This window comes from Camellia sinensis, chromosome 6 (assembly GCF_055761805.1).
Source record: "Camellia sinensis isolate YWXY chromosome 6, ASM5576180v1, whole genome shotgun sequence".
Taxonomy (NCBI): Eukaryota; Viridiplantae; Streptophyta; class Magnoliopsida; order Ericales; family Theaceae; genus Camellia; species Camellia sinensis.
The window spans coordinates 74,313,778-74,341,108 of NC_138966.1; the positions used below are offsets into that span (position 1 = coordinate 74,313,778).

At 37.3% G+C, this 27,331-nt stretch overlaps 1 long non-coding RNA gene across 1 annotated transcript; it reads right to left on the reverse strand.

Moving 5' to 3' along the window:
• Positions 1-17,743: 17,743 nt before the first annotated feature.
• On the reverse strand, positions 17,744-20,773 carry LOC114295773 (uncharacterized). The gene is made up of 3 exons (XR_014331690.1): positions 20,558-20,773; positions 19,782-19,826; positions 17,744-18,088 (listed from the first exon to the last, which is right to left on the reverse strand). It is a non-coding gene; the product is annotated as an uncharacterized LOC114295773 (long non-coding RNA).
• Positions 20,774-27,331: the final 6,558 nt, after the last annotated feature.

Below are 27,331 nucleotides of genomic sequence, written 5' to 3' on the forward strand. Positions count from 1 at the left end.
AATATTCTATATATATCATGCTGTTTCAACACTTTCATAAACAAACCTGTGGTTAAACACATTTTACATATTTCCAATGTATTTACACATTCTATATACAATTCTATATCTCTTTTTCATTTTATCCTTACTTAGATTAAACAATTTCATCAAATGTTATAAAACACAACCCCTATATTTACACATTCTAGTCATATAATCTCCTATTTTTACACATTGTACCCTTTTTCTAAACATAATCCCTATTTTTACACATTCAACTTCTTATTCTTGTTGTTGTTGCTTGTTCTTATTATTAAATATTGTTCTTATTATTGTTACAGTTTCATTGAATACTTCATCTTCTTGTTGTTATTGTTGTTGTTTGTTTTTTTCTTTGATTACAAAATACAATGGACAACAACCCTATTTTTATACATTCTACCTACAATTGTAGATGTCTTTTTCATTTTATTCTTGCTTAGATTATGCGCTTTCACCAAATGTTACAAAACACGATCCTCTGTTTTTACACATTATAGTTATATAATCCCTTGTTTTTACACATAATCTCTGTTTTTACACATTCAACTTCTTATTCTTGTTCTTGTTGCTTGTTCATGTTGTTAATATATTCTTCTTATTGTTGTTACATTTCATTGAATACTTCATCTTGTTGTTGTTTCTTTTTTTCTTCTTTGATTACAAAATGCAATAAATTGTTCTTGTTGTCCATTGATTCTCAACTAGTGTTTATAAAACTGAAACATTATACAGTTTAATTACCCAAAAATTAAATATTTAAATTTATTCAAACTGCAAATAAAACTGCAAAATTACACAGTTTCATCACTATTCACAACAAATAGGTAAACTTATTATAAAATGCATATCAAACTGTCAAATTATATAGTTTTGTAACTATTAACACCAAATACATAAACTTAATATTAAAGTACAAATAAAACTGCCAAATTATACAGTTTTGTAACTATATTACTCATGTCCTGCTTTTGCTTTCCTTTTTTCAGAAACAATTGTTGGAACATATTGGAAAAGCAAACCCGTATGCCCAAAAAATTCAATCAAGGATTTACGTATCTTCCCTTTTGACACTCCACCCATATCCACCGAAAAGCCATCAACATCTCCCCCTCTACAAAAAAACCCAACCACCATCACCAAAAACAACCAAAAGAACCCACAAAACAACTATATCACCTACAAGAAAAAGCCCAAGAACTACATCACAAACACCACACACACACAACAAACACCAACCACTACTCTAACCACAAAAAACAAAAAACAAAAACAAAAGAATGCCAACAAAAAAAAAACAAGAAGCTCCTCCAGCAAAAAAAAGAAAGCTCCAAGAAAGCACATCAACTCCCAGAACACAAACCAAGACATTCAAAGGAAGAAAAAAGAAAAAGAAAAAGGAGCATTCCCTAAAATAAAGGCAACCAAAGAAAAGAATTCAAAAGCGCAACGAACAAAGGCAGCTAAAGAACACAAACAAACAGTCACTGCAAAGAGAGTCTAACAATTTAATTATTGTTCCAACATCAGAACGGTAAAACCTGTTGAAGGGGGTCAAATTCACAAAAGCCCAAAAGACTGAGCTGCAAAAAAATCCCCATTTTGGGTCATCATAAATGTTCTCTCCTCAGTACAAAAACTGAAGGCCTTTTGGTGCAAATGCTACAATTTTATTGTTGCAGAAGTGACAACACTCTACAAAAAAAAAAAAGCATTTATACTTGGAAAAGAGGAAATGAAAGTCAGAAACAGTGATATGAGGCTCATATTTGGTATCAACTGTGGACAAGACAGCATCAGCACCAAATCCTATGCAAGGCCAAAAGACTTTGAGCTCGAATTTTATAGAAGAAGATATAAATCATTCAAGAGATTGGATGGCAAATCATTGACCAAAATCTTTCAAGAAACAAAAGAAGGAAAAACAACCAATGACTGTTAAGATCTTGCAAGGGTCCTCATCCTATATTTGTACCTGTAGACAACCCATTTTTGGCCACCCGTAAGACTTGGGCGCCTCAGGTTGATCACTCGATGATGAAAGTTATGCTATACAAACGTTTGATTTTTTCAGCAAGAAGAGCTTCTAAATCCCAACCTTAAACCCCATTTTTGGACCACAACTATTTTAGACCTTAAAACCCTCTCTTTCAAAATATTTTTTCAAATGTTTCTACGATGTTATGAGGCTTGCATTTCATTAAAAATTGCACTTTTCGATAAACCGAGCAAGGACAAAGTGGAAATAAATGAGAGAGAGGTGAAATCTTTGAAAAAAAATCTTTAAAACATCTTATTTAGAGGTTTGGAGTTTGAGAAAATAGGAGGGGAGGAAAGAAACCTAGTTGGAGGAGAAGTTGGGCATCAATCCATTAGGACAGAAATGAGCAGCCTTCACTAAAATAGGAATATCTCTTTGGAAACTTAGAATTTAGATATGAGGCCACCACCATTGGAAATTGGACTTTCGGGGATTCAATTTAGACTCAAGAATGACCTAAAATCAAGTCCGGATGAAGGAGACATGCCCGTTTGAAGTCGGGCATAGAAGTAGATTTTTGTGGCCTGCAGCCCACTATTTGTGACTGGTCGGCCGCTACTTCTGGCATGCCGACCACTTGTGTAAAACCCAGATATTTGTTGCGAGCTATCCCCCAAAAGCTCTAGCTATTCCTATACAGATATTTTCAACCTGAGAGGCTGTTTTTCTATAAATACAAGGCCTCTCCTCTTGTTTTTAGGTTACAAAAAATTCCAAAAGGGCTAAAACTTGAAATTCTCTCTCTATCTCTATCTTGCAACACACACACCTTACCCAAACACTTCCTAAACCAATATTAGAGCTCTCCTTGCTAAGATTATTGGATCCAAATTTTAGCTCCTGAGAATGTAAGCTTTATGGTTTGTGAACAAAAGAGTTATCTTGCTTCAAGAGGTATAACTTTAGGCATCTCTACACGACTTCTTTCCTATCTTTTCTTACTATTTTTGGGCTATTTTTTCACTATTTTTATGGACTGAAACTTGTGGTGTAAAGCTACCAAAGGTGGAGGGGTTAACCACCCTTCTTTGAACCTTGTTCTCTAAGCTTTTGCCTTTGTATTTCCCATTCTTTTCTTAACTTTTTTTGAGCTTTTTATCACTGAATTTAGAGTTTTTTAGAGGCTAAAAATCATGTTTTGAGGTCCCAAAAAAATGAAGGGGTTAGCCACCCCTCATTTGGCTTATTTACTAGCTTAAATTTTCCATTATTTTGGTTTAGTCTTTTAGCTATTTTTACCTAAATTCTAGCACTTTTTTGGACTGTTTTAGCATTGTTTTTAGTTGTTCATTGCATTTTAGCTTTGTATAACATGTTTGTAGTGTAATGGTCCTCGTAGGCTTGGTAGTTTAGGCCTTAACCACCAATCTATTTGAGTTATGGTGTTTATTTCTTACTTTCCATACTTGTGATCACCTCTAATCACCTCTGCAGCCTCCCTCTTTTCTTGGACTTTTCTTTGCTTTGAAAGTTGTTTCAAGCTACTTGTTTGTTTAAGCATGAGATTGAGGTATTGTGCCTACTGATTTAATCCCTTTGAGGGTTCATTACCAACGGCATGACACTTCTCTCATGCCTAAAACAACACTTTGTTTGGTATTTCTTTCCATTAGAGGACTTAAAGATCACTTTTGGACTCAATTGGTTAAAGAAATGTTGGTAATTAAAATGAAGTAATAAAATGGGGACTAAAAATGATGCAAGATAATAAGTAATTTGGTGTTCAATCTGGCGTTAATTGAACACATGGAAACTTGAGGCATTTCATACTTGCTAGTGATGAAATGGTTCAAGTTTCCAAAGTCAACCACTTCTCTTGATCAATCCATGATAGAAAGGAGGTTTGAGAGTCTTTTTATGTTGTATTTATTGAAATTGTACACCTTGGTTCATAGGCCATCATGCAATGAAATTGCATCAATTGATGGCTTGTGAATTGAGCTTGCCACTCCTTGGAGCTGTTTGATGATAAGGAGGGGTAAAGCATACAAACATACCTTGAGAATATCCTGTCTGTGCTCTGTATGCTTTCTGTTGCAGCAGGAAGAACCAAGCTTTAGTAGCCGGTAGGCCACTTTTTCTGACCGACAGGCCACTAATTCTGGGCGACAGGCTACCATTTGTGGCCAGCCGACCACTACTTCTGACTTGTAGGGCACTTTTGTCAAATTGAGCAGCAACTTTTTGGAACAGAATAGAGCAGAGACTGAGGTGAAAAGACGTTCTAATTGTACAACAAAGGCATTCTAGCAGCAGAACAGTGGGCTTTTCAGGTGGAAATCCGCGCATGCATGAGCATTCATTGCTTCTCGGGACTAATTAGTTAGCTTAGTTACTTCTTTCATGTTGCATTCATGTTGTAATTAATTAGTTAATTCTAATTTGTAATTAATTAATTAGTGTAATTGATTAGTTAGTTCCATAGAATAGTTAATTAATTAATAATTAATTGGTTTTGTAATAACTAGCTAGCATAATTAGTTTATTCGGTTTGTAATAATTAGTTAATTCGTTTTGTAATAGATAGTTAATTAGCTTAGCTAGTTAATTTATTCGAACCCTCCTACGCGAGGGCAAATTTGTAATAATGTGTATATGTTCCAACCCCACGTCTTTTTTCCTTTTATTTACTCGCTTATAATGGGTAGTTTTAGAACATCACTTTCCGTTTAGCATCTCCCATGCCTTGCATCCATTGTCTTGCATGCATTGAGCTCGGCGCATCTTTCTGACTTGCATTGTTAGTCAATACTTCTTTGAATACGTGCTTAGACTGCATGCTATCAAATTGATTCATATGTCACATTAGTAGCTGAGCCTAGTAATTGCATATCCCATGTGTTACATTAGTCATATTGCATAGTTAGGATCATGCATTATCCTAACTCTGTCATCTTTTTTGGCTTAGAGTACTAGGTGAGCTTTTATTTGTTTTAGCATATCGCATGAGTGTGGTTGTTACCATGTCAAAGCATCACCATGATGCTAAGTGCTTAAGTGATAAACTGTTTGAATGCCGGTGGATAAAGGCTAGTTGTTTGACTTGGGATAGTTTGATTAATGTACATTTGAGCCTACTTTTTCAAGTGGCACATTCACAAACTCTTTTAAAAAACAAACATGAAATCAAATGTTTCAATTCTTGCAAATTAGTCTATACCTTGTGTGCGCATCACATAGAAAAGTTAATCTAATAATCGGAACAAGAGCATATAATGTAAATAAGATTCACATTATGATTAGTAGAGGCCGATCTTTGATCAAGTGAGTGGGGTGCTCAATTCATGACCTTCCCCTTTCGTACCTAAGTTCCCGAGCTGAGCTAATCTTGGTGATAGCGGACACGTGGCCTTTGGCACGAGTCATTGGTTTCCTAAATTTTTCAAAAATATTTAGGTGGCGACTCTGTATCTAGCAAAGCAGTCCATTTTTGACTTTTTTTATTCAAAATCAATTTTCCAAAAGATTTGTCGGATTTGTACTCTTTGGTGTTTATCTATTTCACATTACACTAGTGAGATCAGATTCAGAACCGCAGGAATTTGAATTGTAGGGCTAGTCATCTCCGAAAGGAGCATGAAAAGTTGAGCTACAGTTTCTGGCGACTCTGCTAGGAAAATTAGAAAACTTGACTCAAACTTCATGATGTGAAATTTTATCTATACTTATATGTTCTTTGCATTACATTTGCATTGGTGCACTTAAGTCACTGTGTTTGCCATCTGTTATTCCTGGATGGTTTGTCGGAGGCTTGCCCAAAAGGTTGACCAATCATGGACTCTGCCATGTTGGGAACACAACTCTTGGATCTGGACTATCGCTGTACCATTTGATCCTCCTTTCACTTTTATGTGTTAGGTGTGAGAGGTATATTAGGTAGTCTTGTTGAGGTACCCTCTTTGACCATTTGGCCTAGTCACATATAGAAAAACCTTAGTGTCTATTCCAAACTAGGATAGGATGCTCACCCGAAATGCAGGCTTGCGTGAAACTACTTTGCTTGAAATAGTGAACCCTAGTTCCTGATGAAACTAAAACAGGGTAACCTTACCCCTTCATAAGAGTGTTTTTTGCTCTCTCTTAACTGGTATGTGCTTTATAGTGAAACTGTACAAGAATGTGCATATCAGTTGCAAGGTTGGTATCTGTTTTGGGGCAAAATTCAATGTGGAGTACAGTCACTCAGCTGTGATTATATCCGTTCAAGTGAATTTTGGGTTGAGGTGCTGTATATTTTCTCTTTTGCAAGGTAGTGTTGAAACCATAGCTTCAAAAGGCTCTGATATCCCCCAGGCACTCTAGACTCGTATCGATAGACTTTGTAAGGTTAAGGACCTAGTTCAGGGGCAACCAGTGTTTGCTTCATTGCCACCAGTTACAAGGCGAAGGAGGATTAGACAAAGTTCACCAATCTAGTTCCTACAGCAATCACCCCTCAGCTCACCTGTGTCTAATTCGGTTCAGGAACAGTCATCTACTTCCAGTCTAGCACAAGACCAGGCACCTATTCCAATGGCACAGTATCCCCCAGCCAGTATAGAAGAACTGATACACCATCTACAATAGACAGTCGAGACACTACAGCATGACGCAGTCCGTCAAGCAAGGTTACGGCTCGTCAGGCCGAGGTTATGACCAGGCTACAACAACAGCAACGACAGCCAACAGCGGCCACTGCATCACATGTCCCCACCGCAACTATCCATGTGCCTGGTGCCACTGTTCAGACTACCAATGTCCAAGAAAACCAGGGCAATCCAACAGAGCCAATCCCAGCACAAGCTTCCAAAGCACCGGTTTGTTAGACCGAGGCACCATTTGAATTCGAAGTCAATCCAACTGCGCTCAAAGCCAACAAATTAGAGAAGTAGTTCAAGAGAGCACAAGGGGTTAACTCCATCCCGGACATAGAGGATGGAGATACTGATTCTGCTGTTACATTGCCGAATTGGTTTAAAATGCCACATATTGATCATTTTAACGACTCTGAGGATCCAATGGTCCACTTGCGATTGTTTTTTGATATCTTGCGGCCGATGGGCTTAACTAGTCCACAGAAGCTATCTCTCTTTGGTTGTACCATGTCAAGTATAGCGACCATTTGGTATGCTAAGTTGAAAGATTCCGTTAAACAGAATTAGGAAGAGATGGCCAAAGCCTTCGTTGCTCAATACTCTTACAATACACAGATTGAGGTCACAACTCGTGATCTCGAGGTAACCCGTCAAGAGCTGAAGGAGTGTTTCTCTGCATTTGTGACAAGATGGAGGGCCAAAACCTCGATGAGGACCACGAGACCTTCCGAGAAGGATCAAATAAGAATGATTGTTCAGAATCTGCGTGGCAAGTTGCTGCAGAAGATGATTGTTTTACCTCTATTTACCTTTATAGAGCTTCATGAAATGGGGGTTCAAATCGAGGATGCCATCAGACAAGGGATCATCATGGAAGATAATGAGCCTTTGAAGAAGAATGTTGTTCGCAGTTTCAATGCTACTACCAATGGTAACACAGTTGTGAAATGCTCAGAAGTAAACACTGTCACCACTCCCATCAATAGCCAAAAACCTACCGCTTCAACTCGGCCACAAGCTCAAAATTTCCATCCTTTTTACATGAGTCTTTTCTCAAGCCTTGAAAACGCTGTTAGAAAAAGGGTACCTAGAGCTCCTAGAACCCCGACCCCTCCCAAATCCTCTTCTACCAAGACATGACCTAGCTAAATACTATGTCTATCATCAGCAACACAGTCATGATACAAACCATTGCATCCGCCTTCATCATAAGATTTAGGATCTTATTGACAACGAGGTCATAGCTTCACCAAAAAGACCTCAGTTCACCACTAATCCATTACCTCCACACCTCAACCTAATCCATACACTGCCATCAACCTACAACCCCAGCATATACATCACCCCAGCCAGCTTACCGAAGCCTGAGGTGTTCATTCCAGAAAGTACGGACTTGTGTATGATGGATGCACTTGAACCCCAATCATCTCAAACCCATGAACCCACTACTTCTAAGCTAATGAACATGATTGAAGATTTGCAGAGAACTGCGGCAGATTTAGCCTTTGGGATTTTGGCTCCATCATCGGCCACATCACATGGCAGAAATGTCATGCCAAAACGCTCCTTAATCTTAGGGTGAGCTGCAATTAAAAAGGGCCAACCTAAAGCTATCTCGAGTTTGGGTGATCACATGTCAACAATGAATGGGCCTCGCTCCGGTATAGTCACCCAATCCCTTGGCAAAGCTGAAGCAAGTGGCAAGGGCAAGGCCGGGGCCAGGATTGATCCTGATGCACATCTCCGATGTGCTATTGAGACTTTGAAGTTCAAAAGGCTGAACAAACAGCAAGTGCTTGCAGATATTGCAAAAACTGTGGATGACACCTTTGTCACTCAGGTTAGAAGCATTTCGAATCAAGAGGCAAGCCAAGAAAAAGGATGTCATACCAGAAACACCTTTTTTAGCTCCAATTCTACACCCGTCAGAGATCTCTAAAGCAGGCAAGACCTGCCAAGCCCTTCGCCAATCCTGTCAGGATTGGTAACCGTGCATTTAATCCCCTTTACAAGACCTTATCCAAAGCTCTCCAAATCCTCTAGGGCAAGGCCATCTCAAACCCCTTGACCCTCGGCCTCTCCCTAATCCCCTTCCAACTAGGTATAAAGCTGCCAAGTACTGTGTGTTCCATCAACAAACTGGCCATGACACTAACGGTTGTTTTCGTCTTCGCCATGAAGTTCAAGATCTGGTTGACAACAAGGTCATCATTTCACCGGGTCCTACAAAGTCTATCGGCGCTGGATCGATGAACTTGGGGATAATATGACTATATGATTGGGGATGAACCACTTGCTGATGGCACTCATTTTACTCCAGATATGGTGGATGACACGTACTGTTTTAGCACTTTGAAAATGTTTTTTATTGTACTTTCGAACTTGGGTATTGAGTCAGCCTTGTTGTGTTAGAGTTAAGTGATTCGGGCGCGTTAACTCGGACATCACATCACTGTTTTGTTTTGTTTGCTTTTTGCACTCTTTCTTTTGTGTCTGTTTCTACCATTGAGCCAGTTGAGCTAAAAGATCTGAATGAAACGGCAGGACTTTTCACCTACTTTTTTGTACCTTTAAATCATTGCATTGACCAAAGTTTTTCAAAAATGTTTTCAAAACTGTGATGAAACCAAAGAGGAAGGAATTCCTCTGGATTTGCAAAAATTTGATCAACTGAGAGGAAGAGAGGCCTGCTAAGCCCTTAATGAATGAAATCATGTTTGTTAATGTGATTACTGAGAAGGATCCTAGCTTGATCTAAATTGGTTCTACATTGTCTTCAAAGGGGCACGAGCAACTAGTCGCTTTATTAAAAGATTTCAAAAAATGTTTTGCGTAGTCTTACGAAGACAAGCTTGGAATTGATCTTGAGATTGTACAACATGGGATCACTCTCAACCTCAAGACTCAACCTCCTTTGCTTTCACACTTTGATTCAGAATGTTCAACGATCAACCAAAATATGAGGTTTGCATGGTCGAATTAGAAGCAACTCTTGAACTAGGGGCAAGAAGATCAGATGTCATCAAAGGAAGCTTGCATAGCTGGATGAGAAGTAGCCCTTGAACTAGGGGCAAAAAAAGGTCAGATACGCTCAAAGAGTCAAAATTGGGTCATTTTTCAAGCCAATAAAGATCGGAAAGAAAGAAAAATCCCATAAATAGAGAGAAGAAAATTTATTGCTAAAAGGACAATCGAGTTCCTATTCACGACACTAGGGGCAAATTCAGACCCAATTGGATGGACCCTTATATCATCAGAGACTATTTAGTCAAGGACATCAACCATTCTCGTGGATCCAGATGGCTTAGAGATCCTATGGCCAATCAACATGGACAAGTTAAACTTTTCCATCCTTGAGAGGCTCGCTGGGTCGAAAACCCGGAAGGGTGACCCGGGAAAAAGTTAGAGTATGAAAAAGAAAAGAACAAAAATGAAAAAAATGAAAACAAAGAAAAGGAAAAAGAAAAAGAAAAGAGAAAAAAGAAAAAAAGAGAAAGAAAAAAAGGAGCTCGCAAAGTTGAAAACTCGGAAGGGCGGCTTTAGCAAAAGTTAAAGCACAAAAGGAGAGTGTTATTACCTGAGTACACCTTAACCCGGGAACTACGTAAGGCCTGATTCCCATCTTTGGGATACGTAGGCAACTTCATCTTGAAGTTCGGTCCCAACCATTTTCAGCCTACTAGTCTCATCCATGTTGATTGGCTTATCCTTGTTCAACTCAGCTATCTTATCCATGTCCAATTGACTCATCTTTATTCAAAATCGGGTGTCCTAATCCATTAGAAGATTCAGCTGCAAGACAAATCAAGTTCAGATCTGAGGTTGTGCATCTCAAGAGTTAAATCCACGTCGGTTGTACAGTGGCCATTTGCAAAAACAGTTTTTGAGGATTTTTAGTAAAGCTAACTGATTTTCTTGAAAATTATTCCATTTTTTCAAAATCGGACCATTTCTTGGACCCAAAAAAAGAAAATTTTCAGTACTCATAGCCTGATTTACATGATTTCAAAGAAGAAAGTCGAATAAGCATGTTAATCTAACTCTCATATTGGTTAAAATTGTTTTAGCAAAAAGCCAAAAAAAACAAATATGGTCAAAGTGATGAATTAGGGGCACGGTCGAGTCAGGTTTTTTTGTCTTTTCTCCATTATCAATGCACTCGCCATAAATGGCACAACAGAAGCTAGCAGCAGGGGCCAAAAGCTCTCTCATCCTCCAAGCAACGAGGTATCAAGCCAAGTGCAAAGCATGAACTAGAAATGAAGCAAGATATTTGACCCCCTTCATAAGGTCCACAACTTTCAACTTATCCATCAACCACACCTGGGAAGGGATAAAAAAATAAGAGAGATTAAAGAATAGAGAGATGTACATTGAGAGAAAAAGTAAGGAAAGGGCTTTTTAGAGAAAATAGAGACTGAGTGCCAAAGTGATGTGGGAATCACAAATGAGAAAGAGTGGGAAACAATACATGGAGAAGTAGTGGGCTCCTTATGAACTGGGAGGTCTCCCACCTGTGGTAAACATCCCAGTGTTGTGTTTGTTGTTTTTGTTTGTCTCGGTTCTTGTTTTGAGTCGTTTTGAGTGTAAATGGATATGTTAGGTTGTTTTTAATTTGTTTTTTCCTTTGTTGAGTCGTGGTGTACTGTGGTCAATCGTAGGCTCAATACCCGATTAAGAACACATTCTTGGTTTCAATTACGAAAATAAATCGTTTTGTGCTCAGAGTGCTGTGCCAAGCCAACATGTCATGCAAAATAGAATTCTTTCTTTCATAAACTACAGCGTCCAACCCCGATCAAGAGAGAGCAACAGAACAAGGACCTATTTGAAGCTACATAGGTTCCAGACTGCAAAGTAAAAGAAAAGAGAAAAAATTGAAGCATCTGAGCAATTTCTGGGATTGCATTTCGGAGGTACTTTTTCAGGCCTTGCCATTTCTCTAAAGTATGAATGTACCTCGACCTCAAGCTCAAGCCTGCTTTAAGTCAGAATGGTGATCAAAATGCTGTCCCTGAACACCATTCCCCATCAGAGGCATCTTGGTTGTGTTTGCAATGAGTTCTTAGGAGACCAACTGCGACGGTGGAAACTAGAGTTCGAATGGCGATGCCTAGAACACAAAGGTTTGGAATTTCAGAGACTAAAGTCTGGTTTAAATACTCAGGGGTGTATTCTTGGCTTGAAATCTATATGGCAGCCCCATAGGTTGAGATAGCGTGTATGCGCCTCAATTCTGGATACTAAGCCAACCTAGTCTGTCACCTTTGGAGAATAGGGAAAGTTGTGAATATGATCAGGAAGAAAAACAGCATCTGTGGCTTCTACATGTAGATGTTGCTCTTTGTCAGCATTTGAGGACCTTTGTACTGTGAGTTAGAGGTAAGAGTTCAAAGAACACAAGGTAAGAGTTCGAAGAACACAAGAGGGAAATCCCTGTCAGAGTGTAGCGGTTCATTGCCACTCATCCTGTGAGGTGCTTTCTAAGCCGCTTTGTTTGTTTACTGCATTTGTTAAGCATCATCCACTACATTACTTGTCACATAGATCATGTGCATCTATCGCACAAACTCATCATACATTTTGCATCTATCGTATCATCTTAGGACCTCTTCTCATGGTTTTAGCGTGGTTAGAGTGTTCCTTTCCTCACACGATTTTAGCGTGTTTGGAATTTTATCTCAGGACGCGTTCCACGCGACCCTGAATGGTCATCTTAGAACCTCTTCACATGGTTTTAGCGTGGTTTGAGTGTCCCTTTTCCTTAAACGATTTCAGCGTGTTTGGAATTTATCTCAGGACGCGTGGAACGCGACCCTGAGTGATTTTCTGAAGATCTCTTCTCACGATTTCAGCGTGGTTTGAGTGTCCCTTTTCCTCACACGATTTTAGCGTGTTTGGAATTTATCTCAGGATGCATGGAATGCGACCCTAAACAATTTTCTCAAGACCTCTTCTTACGATTTCAATGTGGTTTGAGTGTCCTTTCCTCTTCTTATGATTTCAGCGTGGTTTGAGTGTTCTTTTCCTCACACGATTTTAGCGTGTTTGGGATTTATTCTTCTTCTTCTCACGATTTCAGCGTGTTTGGGACTTGTTCTCACTCTTCTCACGATTTCAGTGTGGTTAGAGAGTCCCTTTCCTCACATGATTTCAACGTGTTTGGGATTTATTATTCCTCTTCTCACGATTTCATCTTCGTTAGATTGTTCCTTTCCTCACACGATTTCAACGTGTTTGGAATTTATCTTAGGACATGTGGAACGTGACCTTGAGCGGTTTTCTCAGGACCTCTTCTCACGATTTTAGCGTGGTTTGAGTGTTCTTTTCCACACACGATTTCAGCATGTTTAGGATTTATTCTTCCTATTCTCACGATTTCAATGTGGTTAGAGTGTTTCCTTTCTCACACGATTTCAGCGTGTTTGGGATTTGTTCTTCCTCTTCTTACGATTTCAACATGGTTAGAGTGTTCCCTTCCTCATACGATTTCAGTGTGTTTGGGATTTGTTCTTCCTCTTCTCACGATTTCAGTGTGGTTTGAGTGTTTCCTTCCTCACACGATTTCAGCGTATTTGGGATTTGTTCTTCTTCCTCTCACGATTCTAGCGTGGTTGGAGTATGTCACCCTATTCATCTATTACATTATCTATCCCATCCATTACATCATACCATTTTATCGCCTGCATCCTTTCCATGTTAAACTTAGTTTGGCATGTGCTCATACATTTCCCTCGTTGAACATGGTTCTTTCATTTGTGAGTACCCATGCTGCGCTGAGGCCAGTAGGCCAATATTGAGGGTATCAACACATTTTCTATGTTAGATGTGGTCTGTTTTGTGTCCATGCCTTTTCTAGGTAAAATGTGGTCCGGCCTATGCCTTATTCACTGCATCCATTGTATCCATTGCATTGTACTTTGTCTTGTTGAACTCAACATTTTAGATCATTATCTTTTCCAGCAATCATTCCTCACTCATATCATACCATCCAATTACTTGTTTCTCTTTCTATGAAAAACATAGTCTTGTATGTGCTCGTACCCCTTTCACGTTAAAACATGGTTCTATTATGTGTAAGCATCCATGCTGCGCCGAGGCCAATATTGAGGATGTAGACACTTAACCTATGTTAGGCGTCATTTGGTTGTGCCCACTTTTTTTCTATATAAAACGTAGTTTGATTTTGCATCTCTATCCCTTCATTGTATTTGTGTGGTTTTGCACTGCTTGTGGTTTGATTATTTTGTTACATTGTATATCATTTACATTGTTTTGTTGCATTGTGTATCATTTTGCACGCTGCCCTTGAACTATGTTGGTTTGATTCCTTGCAAAGGGATACATAGGCAACCCTCGGGGTTCAACCAACTACATCTGCATTTTGTTTGTTTTCCCAAGTCTTACGACTTTGTCAAAATGGGTCGTCTTTGGGTTTTGACATTCACTCACGTCATTTTATGACTTCGAGCTCGGTCAAAGAGGGGCAACTGTAGACATCCCATTTTTGATCGCCCTTAAGACTTGGGCACCTCAGGTTGATCACTCGGTGATGAAAGTTATGCTCTACAAACGTTCAATTTCTTCAGCAAGAAGAGCTTCTAAATCCCAACCTTACACCCTATTTTTGGACCAAAACTATTTTAGACCTTAAAATCCTCTCTTTTAAAATATTTTTCCAAATGTTTCTACGATGTTCCGAGGCCCGCATTTCATTAAAAATTATACTTTTCGGTAAACCGAGCAAGAACAAAATGAAAATAAATGAAAAGGAGGTGAACTCTTTGAAAAAAATCTTTAAATCATCTTATTTAGAGGTTTGGAGTTAGAGAAAATAGGAGGGGAGGAAAGAAACCTAGTTGAAGGAGAAGTTGGGCATCAATCCATTAGGACAGAAATGAGTAGCCTTCACTAAAATAGGAATATCTCTTTGCAAACTTAGAATTTAGATGTGAGGCCACCACCATTGGAAAGTTAACTTATGGGGCTTCAATTTAGACTCAAGAATGACCTAAACCGAGTTTGGATAAAAAAGATATGCTTGTTTGAAGTCGGGCCTAGAAGTATATTTTTGTGGCCGGCAGCCCACTATTTGTGGACGGCCCACCCACTATTGGTGGCCGGCCGGCCACTACTTCTGGCATGCCGGCCACTTGTGTAAAACCTAGATATTTGTTGCCAGCCGTCCCCCAAAAGCTCCAACTGTTCCTATACAGATTTCTGAATTGAGAGGCTGTTTTTCTATAAATACAAGGCCTCTCCTCTTGTTTTTAGGTTACAAAAAATTCCAAAAGGGCCAAAACTTGAAATCCTCTCGCTATCTCTATCTTGCAACACACACACCTTACCCAAACACTTCCTAAACCAATATTGCAGCTCTCATTTCTGAGATTATTGGGTCAAAATTTCAGCCCTTGAGAGTGTAAGCTTTGTGGTTTGTGAACAAAAGAGTTACCTTGCTTCAAGAGGTATAATTTTGGACATCTCTATACTGCTTATTTCCTATATTTTTTTATTATTTTTGGGCTGTTTTTACATTGTTTTTATGGGCTGAAACTTGTGGTTTAAAGCTACCAAAGGTGGAAGGGTTAACCACCCTTCTTTGAACCTTGTTTTCTAAGTTTTTTCCCTTGTGTTTCCCATTCTTTTCTTAACTTTTTTTTGAGCTTTTTCCCATTGAATTTTAGAGTTTTTCAGAGACTAAAAATCATGTTTTGAGGTTCCAAAAAAAAATGGAGGGGTTAGCCACCCCTCATTTGGCTTGTTTACTAGCTTAAATTCTCTATTATTTTAGCTTAGTCTTTTTGCTATTTTTACCTAAATTCTAGCACTTTTTTGGACTGTTTTAGCACTATATTTAGTTGTTCATTGCATTTGAGCTTTGTATTGCATGCTTGTAGTGTAATGGTCCTCATAGGCTTTGTGGTTTAGGCCTTAGCCACCAACCTATTTGAGTTGATAGTGTTTATTTCTTACTTTCCATACTTGTGATCACCTCTAATCACCTTTGCAACCTCCCTCCTTTCTTGGCCTTTTCTTTGCTTTGAAGTTGCTTCAAGCTACTTGTTTGTTTAAGCATGAGATTGAGGTATTGTGCTTAATGATTTAATCCCTTTGGGGGTTCATTGCCAATAGCATGACACTTCTCTCATGCCTAAAACAACACTTTGTTTGGTATTTCTTTCCATTAAAGGACTTAAAGATCACTTTTGGACTCAATTGGTTAAAGAATGGTTGGAAATTAAAATGAAGTAATAAAATGGGGACTAAAAATGATGCAAGATAATAAGTAATTTAGTGTTCAATCGGACGTTAATTGAACACATGGAAACTTAAGGCATTTCATACTTGCTAGTAATGAAATGGTTCAAGTTTCCAAGGTCAACCACTTCCCTTGATCAATCCATGATAGGAAGGAGGTTTGAGAGTATTTTATGTTGCATTTATTGAAATTGTACACCTTGGTTCATAGGCTCATGTAATGAAATTGCATCAATTGATAGCTTATGAATTGAGCTTGCCACTCATTTGGGTTGTTTGATGATAAGAAGGGGTAAAGTGTACAAACATTCCTTGAGAATACCCTATCTGTGCTCTGTATGCTTTCTGTTGTAGCAGCAGAACCAAGCTTTAGTAGCCGGTAGGCCATTAATTCTGGATGGCAGGCTACCCTTTGTGGCCGGCCGACCACTACTTCTGGCCTGCCGGCCACTTTTGTCAAATTAAGCAGCAACTTTTTGGAGCAGAACAGAGCAGAGGCTGAGGTGAAAAGATGTTCTAACTGTGCAACAAAGGCATTCTAGCAGCAGAACAGTGGGCTTTTCGGGTGAAAATCCGTGCATGCATGAGCATTCCTCGCTTCCCGAGGCTGATTAGTTAGCTTAGTTACTTCTTTCATGTTGTATTCATGTTGCAATTAATTAATTAATTAGTTAATTCTAATTTGTAATTAATTAATTAGTGTAATTAATTAGTTAGTTCCGTAGAATAGTTAATTAATTAATTAGTTTTGTAATAACTAGCTAGCATAGTTAGTTTATTCGGTTTGTAATAGATAGTTAAATAGCTTAGCTAGTTAGTTTATTCGGACTCTCCTGCGCGAGGGCAAACTTGTAATAATGTATATATCTTCCAAGCCCACGTCTTTCTTCCTTTTATTTACTCAGTTTTAGAACATCACTTTCCTTTTAGCATCTTTCATGCCTTGCATCCATTGTCTTGTATGCATTGAGCTCGGCGCATCATTCTGACTTGCATTGTTAGTCAATACTTCTTTGAATATATGCTTAGACTGCATGCTATCAGATTGATTCATATGCCACATTAGTAGCTGAGCCTAGTAATTGCATATCTCATGTGTTGCATTAGTCATATTACATAGTTAGGATCATGCATTATTCTAACTCTGTCATCTTTTTTTGGCTTGGAGTACTAGGTGATCTTTTATTTGTTTTAGCATATCGCATGAGTGTGGTTGTTACCATGTCAAAGCATGTTCACCTTGAGGCTAAGTGCTTAAGTGATAAACTATTTGAATGCCTGTGGATGAAAGCTAGTTGTTTGAATTGAGATAGTTTGATTAATGTACATTTGAGCCCTCTTTTTCAAGTGGCACATTCACAAACTCTTTTAAAAAACAAACATGAAATCAAATGTACTAATTCTTGCAAATTAGTCTATACCTTGTGTGTGCATCACATAGTAAAGTTAGTCTAATAATCGAAACAAGAGCATATAATGTAAATAAGATTCACAGTATGATTAGTAGAGGCCGATCTTAGTGGGTTGCTCAATTCATGACATTCCCCTCTCGTACCTAAGTTCCCGGACCGAGACAATCTTGGTGATGACGGACACGTGGCCTTTGTTACGAGTCATGAGTTTTCTAAATTTTTCAAAAATATTTAGTGGCAACTCTGTATCTGACAAAGTAGTCCATTTTTGGCATTTTTTATTCAAAATCAATTTTTCAAAAGATTTGCCGGATTTGAACTCTTTGGTGTTTATCTGTCACACCCCAAACCTGCCCCTAGAAGTTTGGTCATGACCATTTCTGAAACGAACACTTAACCTGTTATATATAATATATGGGGCCTGAACGGAAGCATTAAATATCAAAATTTGACAATATAAACAAACTCCATTGAGCTACTACTATCATGCCAGGATCTCAAACTTTGAACAGACAAATAAAATCTAAAACATACACCTGAATGTCGGATATATATATACATATATATATATAAGCCCAGCTCTATAATTGGGCATACATCAAAAACGTTTCGGAAGAAAGTATTATACACATTCAAACTTAGGCTAACAACTAAAGTGCAAAACCTAAGTTCGTCAAAACTTCATGAAATTAAGAGCAGCTTCTCTTAGGCTTGGACATGGAACGGTTGACCAAAGAGGACAAGCGTCATGGCTTAGGACTGACCACTTGGTTGGTTACCTACAGAAACAGACATAACATAGGGTGAGCCAAGCTCAGTGAATAGTATGATATATAAATGCACAATTAAACATAATACATGACAATGCATATATAAATACGAAGATCATGTAGTTAATCTGTTCCTGTTTTCTTTTTAAATGGCCTTAGGCCCCAATCGTGAGTCATAATGGTTTTAAGCCCTTAAACACATTAACATTAAGCTTTTAAACATAATGGCATATAGCCCTTGAACATATGGCATGGAGCCCTTAAACATAGTGGCATATAGCCCTTGAACATATGGCATGGAGCCCTTAAACATAGTGGCATATAGCCCTTGTACATATGGATATACGAACTCAAGCGGTGTCTCACACGGACTCTAGAGGTGACTCACATTGTAGCACTTAGTTCCGTGTAGCACTTTGTTTCATATTAGAATGGCATAAGCCCTTATCAGATTGGCATTACAGCCCTTATCAGAATGGCATTAAGCCCTTAAAACATATTGGCATTAAAGCCCTTGGACGTGCATATATGAACCCAAGAGGTGTCTCACACGGACTCTAGAGGTAACTCACATCGTAGCACTTAGTTCCGTGTAGCACTTTGTTTCATTTCATAACAACTTATACAGATGGCCATGAGCCTCATAACTTTCACATATGTATGGACTCAAGAGGTGTCTCACATGGACTCTAGCGGTGGCTCACAATGTAGCACTTAGTTCCAAGTAGCACTTTGTTCCATACCAATAATTAGCAGGTCTTACAGACCAAACCATACATAAATGTCATACCATAAACGGAAATAAATTCATACATATGCATTAGGCTTCAATCATTAACAGAAATCAGAATTCATACTTACTTATACTTAGCCTGTTAATAGCACTGGCAAATCAATAAAAAGCATTCTTGTTAGTTCCATAAAGAAATTCCTCAACATTGTGAACTTATAGTACACTTGAACTTGTACATATGTAAGCATGTAACGTGGCTTGTAACATACTTAAGCTTGTATCATGCGTATACTTGTAACATACTTGAATTTATAACATACATGGACTTATAACATACTTGGACTTGTAACATACATGAACTTATAACATACTTAAACTTAGAAACTTGTAACATTCTTGACTTAGAGCATACGTAAACTTATAACAGGCTTAAACTTAGAACATACGTAAACTTGTAACCTAATTATTTGAACCACGGTATTATTACCCCTGGGTAAGGGCCTTGTGCTGAAAATGATGTGAATACTTCCACATATATGAATAATCGTTCATTAAATTAAGAGAAACCTGAGCACTTCTTGCTATATCATATCATTAGCATGCGCTTAACAAAATAGAACAATTCATCTTCTTATGTGAGTTGCATACCAATGGTAAACCTTTACATTCATATCATAGATTCTAAATGATCTTGGGTCCCTTCGTAACATAATCTTAAATTCACACAAATATCATTCCTCAAAGATGAACATAGGTTCCACTTATTCCTTAAGAAATAACATAAGGCTAATATTCGTCATTAACAAAACATAAGGATTCCAAAATCATACCAACGTACGCGAATCTTTCAGCAGTTCACATTGCTTTCCAATTGGCATAAATGTTTTTATAACACTTACAAGGAACAAAACATTAGTGACAATAATTATCAACAGTAGATAAAATGTACATTTTTGTACTACTACTCACAGTGATCAGTTCCCGGTGGTAATAGGACGATGTTCTCGTCTCGACCTACAAGTACAGTGCACAACACATAATATGAGATTATACTCGATCATTTACTTATTCTCTTTGATCATTCACTTAATTAGCCATGGTGGTACCAAGCTCATTATTTCTTAATAAGTTATACTCCATGTCACAGGAACAGGAGAAATCAATGGAAAAATGGTTTAGGTGAAGAAATGGTATAAAATTAGTTGACAGAAAGTGAACAGTCGTCACTAATTTGGGCATAACTATTTTTGTATTTAGAATTTGGGAGTGAGACCACTTCCATTGGAAACTAGACTTTCGGGGCTTGATTTTAGGCTCAAGAATCACTCAAAACGGAGCCCCGAGGCAAAAGATATGCTCATTCAAAGATGGCTGGACAAAGCTGTCTCCCGCACGTGCGGGAAACAGGGCCGCACGTGCGGCTCTGGGCAGATTGCTGTCCGAAAATGGCTGAAACTTTGGGGCTTTTCATTTTCAAAATCAAACCTTAATTACATGCAAATCAAAGTCCAAAACCCTTTAATACATGACCAATTTCACAATATTATTCTCCATCAACCATCATAACCTCAAAATACACAAATATAATGCCGATACTTCTTCAATCAAGAAATTCTAAGGAAATCAAGGTTCCATCAATATATATACATAAAACCCTAACTCAAATGGGTTCAAAGCTTCCCTTATTATCATGATTTCATGAAATTGATGTCTCAAACATAAGGATTCAAGATAGATGATCATACCTTAGTTCCATCCTTGTCTTTCTCCTAGCTTTCTCCAATTCCTCCCAAGCTTCCCATGGATGATCTTCTTTTTCTTTCTTCACCCCCTTCAAGCATCTTCAAAACCCCATGAGTGTTGATTAGAGGAGCTTTCCTCTTCTTCCTTCCCTCTCTCTCACGGTTCTCTTCTCTCTCCCCCAAATATTTTATTTGACTTCCAAATGATAAGTTCACCACTCACATAGCTTAATCATATATACATATAACCAACACCTAAGCTTTTAACAATAGGAATAGCCAAACGCGCCCTTACGAATCGCGAAAAATTAGATTTCAATTACAGTTCCCAGGTGACTCTAAAAATTGTGCTGATCACAAATATGTCCCCTATTCTGGTTTCTGAAGCCTCTAGGGCCTTCAATTTGCAGTATAAAGTTAACCACCTAGACATACATTAACGAGTCAGACAAAATAGATTTCCAATTAATTTTCCCCAATAGTTCTAAAAATTCCCATTAAAATACCCAAGTACTCAATTTTGATTTCTGAACCCGTAAAGGTCGGTAATTTCAATTTTACAGTCGTGGCTCAACAAATAATTCCTCAATTTGAACACATATCAATAAATCAAAATGCATTAACACAATAGGCCGTAAAGGTAATCTCTAATACGGATTTTGGGGTCGTTACATCCTCCCCACCTTAAAAAGTTTGGTCCTCCAAACTTGATTCACCCTGCCACAAGTCCAGTTTCGTCTTGGGTACACAACATTTCTCAATTATTTAACAATTCACAATCCTATTTAGTCAATTTCAATGGAGTTTGCTCCAAGAGTCACAAGTAATTTATCTTTACTGGCTAATTGGTAACCCAATTAATAAAAATACTCAATATCATCAAAATATCATCTCACCATTCATGAATCTTGTACATTTCAATTTATTACTCACAGAAATGAATTCATTCGAGTATTCGATTGCATGCAACTCATAAGCTATTAAACATAATTCAAATTCTTTAGGTTCACAACAACCCCCATTATCATAATTCCTCAAAGGTTAAGGAGACATTACTACATACTCACGTTTCAAAGGCATATGCTTCTTACAACAATTAAATCTAGAATAACACATATGTTCTAAATCAACGACTTGGTGACTTTTGTCGTACCTGTTATAAATTATCAGTTCAAATCAAACTATCAAACATCCAACTATCTCAAACTATCTAAAATATTTCAATGTTTATTACAGTACTGGTACTGCGAACACAGTAAACTCCTTTGACCATCTAAGAAGGAAGGCTTCCCAAGGTTTATGAGGTGGAAACTTGGCAAGTTGTACTCCAAGTGAAAACACATCAACCCTGCTCACTTTGAAAAGGCATTCAAACTCTTCTAAACTCTCAAAGCACAAATCTATGCAACATACCTTTCACATTCATTATAGTAACAATTATGTTATGAAACTAAAAAAGTTTGCAATTTCAAAGCACAAATCTATTCAACACTCTTTCACATTCATTACAGTAAAAATCATGTTATGAAACTATAAAAGTTTGCAGTTTCAAAGCATAAATCTATTCAACACTCCTTTTACATTGATCATAGTAAACATTATGTTATGAAACTGTAACATTTTGCAATTTCAAACCACAAATTTTCAACACTTGACTCACATTGATCACAGTAAAAATAATGTGATGAAACTGACCAATTTTCCAGTTTTACTGATATATGAGTCATATGTGTCACATTGTTCCAATGCAGGTTGACCAAAGTGCTTTAACCCCAACTGAACAAGAAATACAATCATTGCATATCAATCACAGCACATCAACAGACTCTTCAACAAAAAAAGATGACCACAGAAATGACAAGAAGAGAAAAAAAAAAAAAAAAAAACAAAAGCAACAAAAAAGAAACTTCTAGGTAGTGATGAGAAAGAATTTGTCAATGAAAAATCAGACACTGCAGAAGAAGAATACTAATCAGAATTAGAACAAGAACAACAAGAACAAAGAAAGAAGAGAAAGCAAGAACAACAAAAGCAACAAATTGAAGAAGAAGAGAGTGAAGAAGAAGAAGAAGAAGAAGCATAAAGTGATGAAGAAGAAGACACTGATGAGAAAAAGGGCTAACAAAAAGAAGAAAAATAATAATAATAAATAGACCAACAAGAAGAAGAAGTCCAAGAACAAGAAGAGACAGACCAACAAGAACAACAACTCAAAGAAAAAAAAACAAGTAGACCAACAAGAACAAGAAGGGATAGACCAACAAGAACAAGAAGTCTAAGAGAAATTTGACATATTTCATGAACAAGGTAAACTCTTGTCTAATTCTGAACCAAACTATAAAATTTAATGAAACTAACCAAAACAAAATGCAATATTTTTATAGGTGATGAAAAAGCACAGACATCAACCCAAGAGGACGACAAGGACAAGCTCATAGCATCCATGAGAGCACAAATGCAGGAAATGGAACAAAAATTCAAAGTTGAATTGAGTAGAAAGGAAGAGGAGTTGAAAACAATGTTCGCCAAAAAAAAATACAAGCAAAAAGAACATCCTCAAGAACAAGCAGAAAAAGTCCCAAACAAAGATCAATGGTCAAGAGAATCAAACACAAGTCAAGAAAAGGAACACATAAGCCAGAGTTCGAATACTAACTAACGACAAAAGCCAAAGAAAATCTATAGAAACAAAAAGACAAAGAAGATACAGGTAACAAAAAAGAGCCTACTGATGTACCCAAGCTAAAAGAGGGTACTGATGAAGGAAAAGAGAAGACGAAAGAAGAAATCGGCAAAGAGGAAGAACCTGCTGGTGAAGCTAAGCCACAAAAGGATGCCAATGAAGGAAAGGCACAAGTTGAAGTGGTTGCTGATTTGGAAAGTGATAATGACTTCAAAGAACACATTGAAAACAAGCCACTCGGCCTTACCAAGACCAAATTTAACTCATCAATAACACACAATCAACTGCTTGTGTCTGGTCTGACAGCGAAGATAAAAATTGCATATACTTTTCAAATATATGCAGATTGTGCAACAGGGAAGCCCTATATGGAAATATAGGTATTAAGCTGCATAATTTTACAGTTTATAGTCATGTTCAATAAACTCTTCCACAAACCTAACACATTCTCATACATAACATGTTTTAGGTGATTAATGCCTTTGCACAATGAAATTGACACTCTAACTATCAATTGAAGACTTTGAGAAATATGATCTGGACTTTGCAAAAAATCTATACGCAGGAAGATCTTATGTCTTCTCAACACTCATCAATGTAAGCAAAATACTTTTCAATAGTATTTCAAACTGCAAATTTTATACTTTCTTAACATGTCTTACCACATACTTTTATAACATATTTCAAACATATATAAATTACAAACTCCACTACAAAACCAAGATCAGGCGCTGATAGAAAAAATGATGGACAACCATTTTTTGGAAGCAATGAAAAATAGATATATCCATTTCCTAATCAACCACGACAACCATTGGACCATTGTGGTCTTTGACAATAATGATGGGATATGGAGGCACTATGACTCTTTAAGGCCAGCAAAAGGATGTCATAACAAGCACTTTGAAATTGCAAAGGAAATTGCAAGTTAAACAAAATTTCCCACCTAGTTCCATTCCTTTCAAAACATCTAAGCAACTCACTACAACTAAAAAAAAAAAAAAAAAAAAACCAATAACTCTTTTGTAGCAACAACATCAACTGAAATGAAATAGAGAATTATTCAATAATCAAGAAAATATGTTATCAAGAATGCGAGACATTAATTGCATCAATTGAGGAATGCCCACAACAAACCCCACACTCGTAAGATACAAGCTCAATAACTAATGTTTCAATATGCTAAATTTTTTAGTTTCACCTAACTAATTCGTTTCATCTAAAACTTTGTAGGAATGACTGTGCAATCCCTGTCTGCAATGTTAACAACCAATATATGTCAACTGGAAACCTATGCAGAAATCACTTTGACCAACTGAGTAAGTCAAATTTCGACCAGAAATCATTAGTTAATTCCTCAATGATAAGAACCAATCTTGAAATCTTGAGCATTATCAAATGTTAACAAAACCTACCATATCATAGAAACAACTAACAAACTTCTTGACAATAGAAATACTCATACGAACATATTTTTGAATTGTTTTTTTATGTATGACAATTACTTTTTATTCTTTTGGTGGTTGATCTTGTTGTGCTTATCGTGGTGGTGCTGATTGTTGTCATTGATCTTGTTGTTATTGTTGCTGTTGTTATTGTTGTTATCGTTGTTGTTCTTCGTGTGGTTAATCTTCTTGTTTGTGTTCTTGTGGTTATTATTGTCGTCACGTTTGTGATTGCCTATAAATTCATACAAAACATGTTGTTTTTAATAATTTTTAAAATTGCCAAATTATGCAGTTTCATCACTCAAATAAAAATTATGTTGCAAAATTATGTAGTTTCATAACTCCAAACTATAATTATTTTTAAAATTCACTGTCAATTGCCTCTACCTATTATAATATATACCTTGATTATCTGTTAAAATAGTAATTTCTAACTAGTTATTTGTCCCGCCCCAAACCCGCCCCTAAAAGTTTTGGGCATGACCTATTCAGAAACAGACACTTAACCTGTTATACATAACATATGGGGCTTGAGCGGAAGTATTACCATTATAAAATAACATAAAACATCATCCATTAAGCTACCACTACCATGCCAGGACCGCACACATTGCATTAGGTACATAATATATAGAAACATACACCCGAACTTCGGTTACACACTTATACATTCATACTTAGACCCACAATTGGGCGTGTAACGAAAATATTAATGAAAGATAACCAAAGCATAAGCCAATAACCTAATAACACTTTACAAAATGCACGGCTTCAGGTAGATGCCTGGACGCATCAAAGTTGACAAGAGAAAGACGAGCCTTAAAGGTTAGGACTGAACTCCCGGTTGATTACCTACAGAAATAGACAGACAAAATACAGAATGAGCGAACTTAGTGAATAATAGTACATAAATAATGTAATGTTTAACCTGAATAATAAAACATATAACTACAGATACACATGATTAACTACATTCCGTAATTATTTCCAAAAAAAAGCCATGGGTCCAGTTTCCGTGACAGAGTGGCCTTAAGCCCAGCATATACAGAACAGCCATAGGCCTAAAGATACAGATCAGAACGGCCATTGGCCCAGAAATATCAGAACGGCCATCGGCCTAGAAATATCAGAACGGCCATCGGCCCAGAAATAACAGAACGACCATCGGCCCAGAAATAATGGATGTATGGACTCAAGAGGTGGCTCGTACGGATTCTAGAGGTGGCTCCCACCAAGGTGTAGCACTTAGTTCCGTACAGCACTTTGTTCCATACCAGAATATATCATTAGGTCATAAAGACCAAACAATGCATATAATAACGTTAAACCTTTGCATTCATATCGTAGGTTCTGAATGACCTCGAGTCCATATGTAACACAATAGAACTATTTCAGACTCATACGGACGCATATAGCTTATCCAATTATTTTGATCCCTCAGAGATATCCATACTCGATGATTTATAACTGATCGGCCTCGGGCCCATTAGTAGCAACACGGTATGCTTTCATAGTTACACTAAAACCATTATTCCAGAATGAACATAAGTTCTCTTTCTTCATTAATAAACGACATAATTTACTTACGAAAAATAGAATGTTCATATCAACTATTAATCAGAGTCATACATAGTTAGTTGGCGTTTGACAGAGTACTACTAATAATTATTAATAATAAGTACAACGTATTTCATAGCTTGGCCCTCGGCCTAATAGGTTCACAAATTCACAAATCGGCCCTCGGCCTCATAAATTCACAAGTCGGCCCTCGGCCTCATAAATTCACAAGTCGGAGATTCATATTTCACAATTGGCCCACGGCCTCATCATTTCATATTTCACAAGTTGGAGATTCATAGTTCACAATTCTTTCGATGTTTCCATAGGTTCATAGTTCACAATTCCATGATTTCATACCGTTCTTTAATAGCATACATGTTCAACATAACGTTGATAACAATAGTAATAAACGGGATCACGAAACATTGAGGGTACTATTACTCACAGTGATCGGCTCCCGGTAGTACTGGGATGATGTCCTCGTCTCGACCTTACCCAAATCCTTGTTCTTCCCTTTAATCTCTTCAATTTTCCCAAGCTTCTTGGTTGATCTCCTTCCTCTCTCTTCTTCTTTCTTCAATCATCCACAAATCCCCCATGGATGTTGAATTTTGCCTCTCCTTCTCTCTCTCACGGTTTACTTTCTCTCTCCCTTAGATATTTTCCCAAAAAGATGAGTTCAACAACTCATATATCTATGCATATATAATACACACATAAGTTCACCATTCTAAGGGAAACCAAACGTGCCCTTACGAATCGCGCAAAATCAAATTTCAATTAAACTTCCCCGATGACTCTAAAAATTATGCTGATCATAAATATGTCATCTGTTTCGGTTTCTGAAGCCTCTGCGACCTTCAATTTTGCGGTACAAAATTAACCACCCAAACGTGCATTAACGAATCAGACAAATTAGAATTCCAATTAATCTTTCCAAATAGTTCCAAAAATTCCCATTAACATATCCAAGTACTCAATTTTGATTTCTGAACCCATATAGGTCGATAATTTCAATTTTAAATCCGTAACTCAACAGATAATGTTTCAATTCCAAAAGATATAGTTAAATTAAAACACCTCATC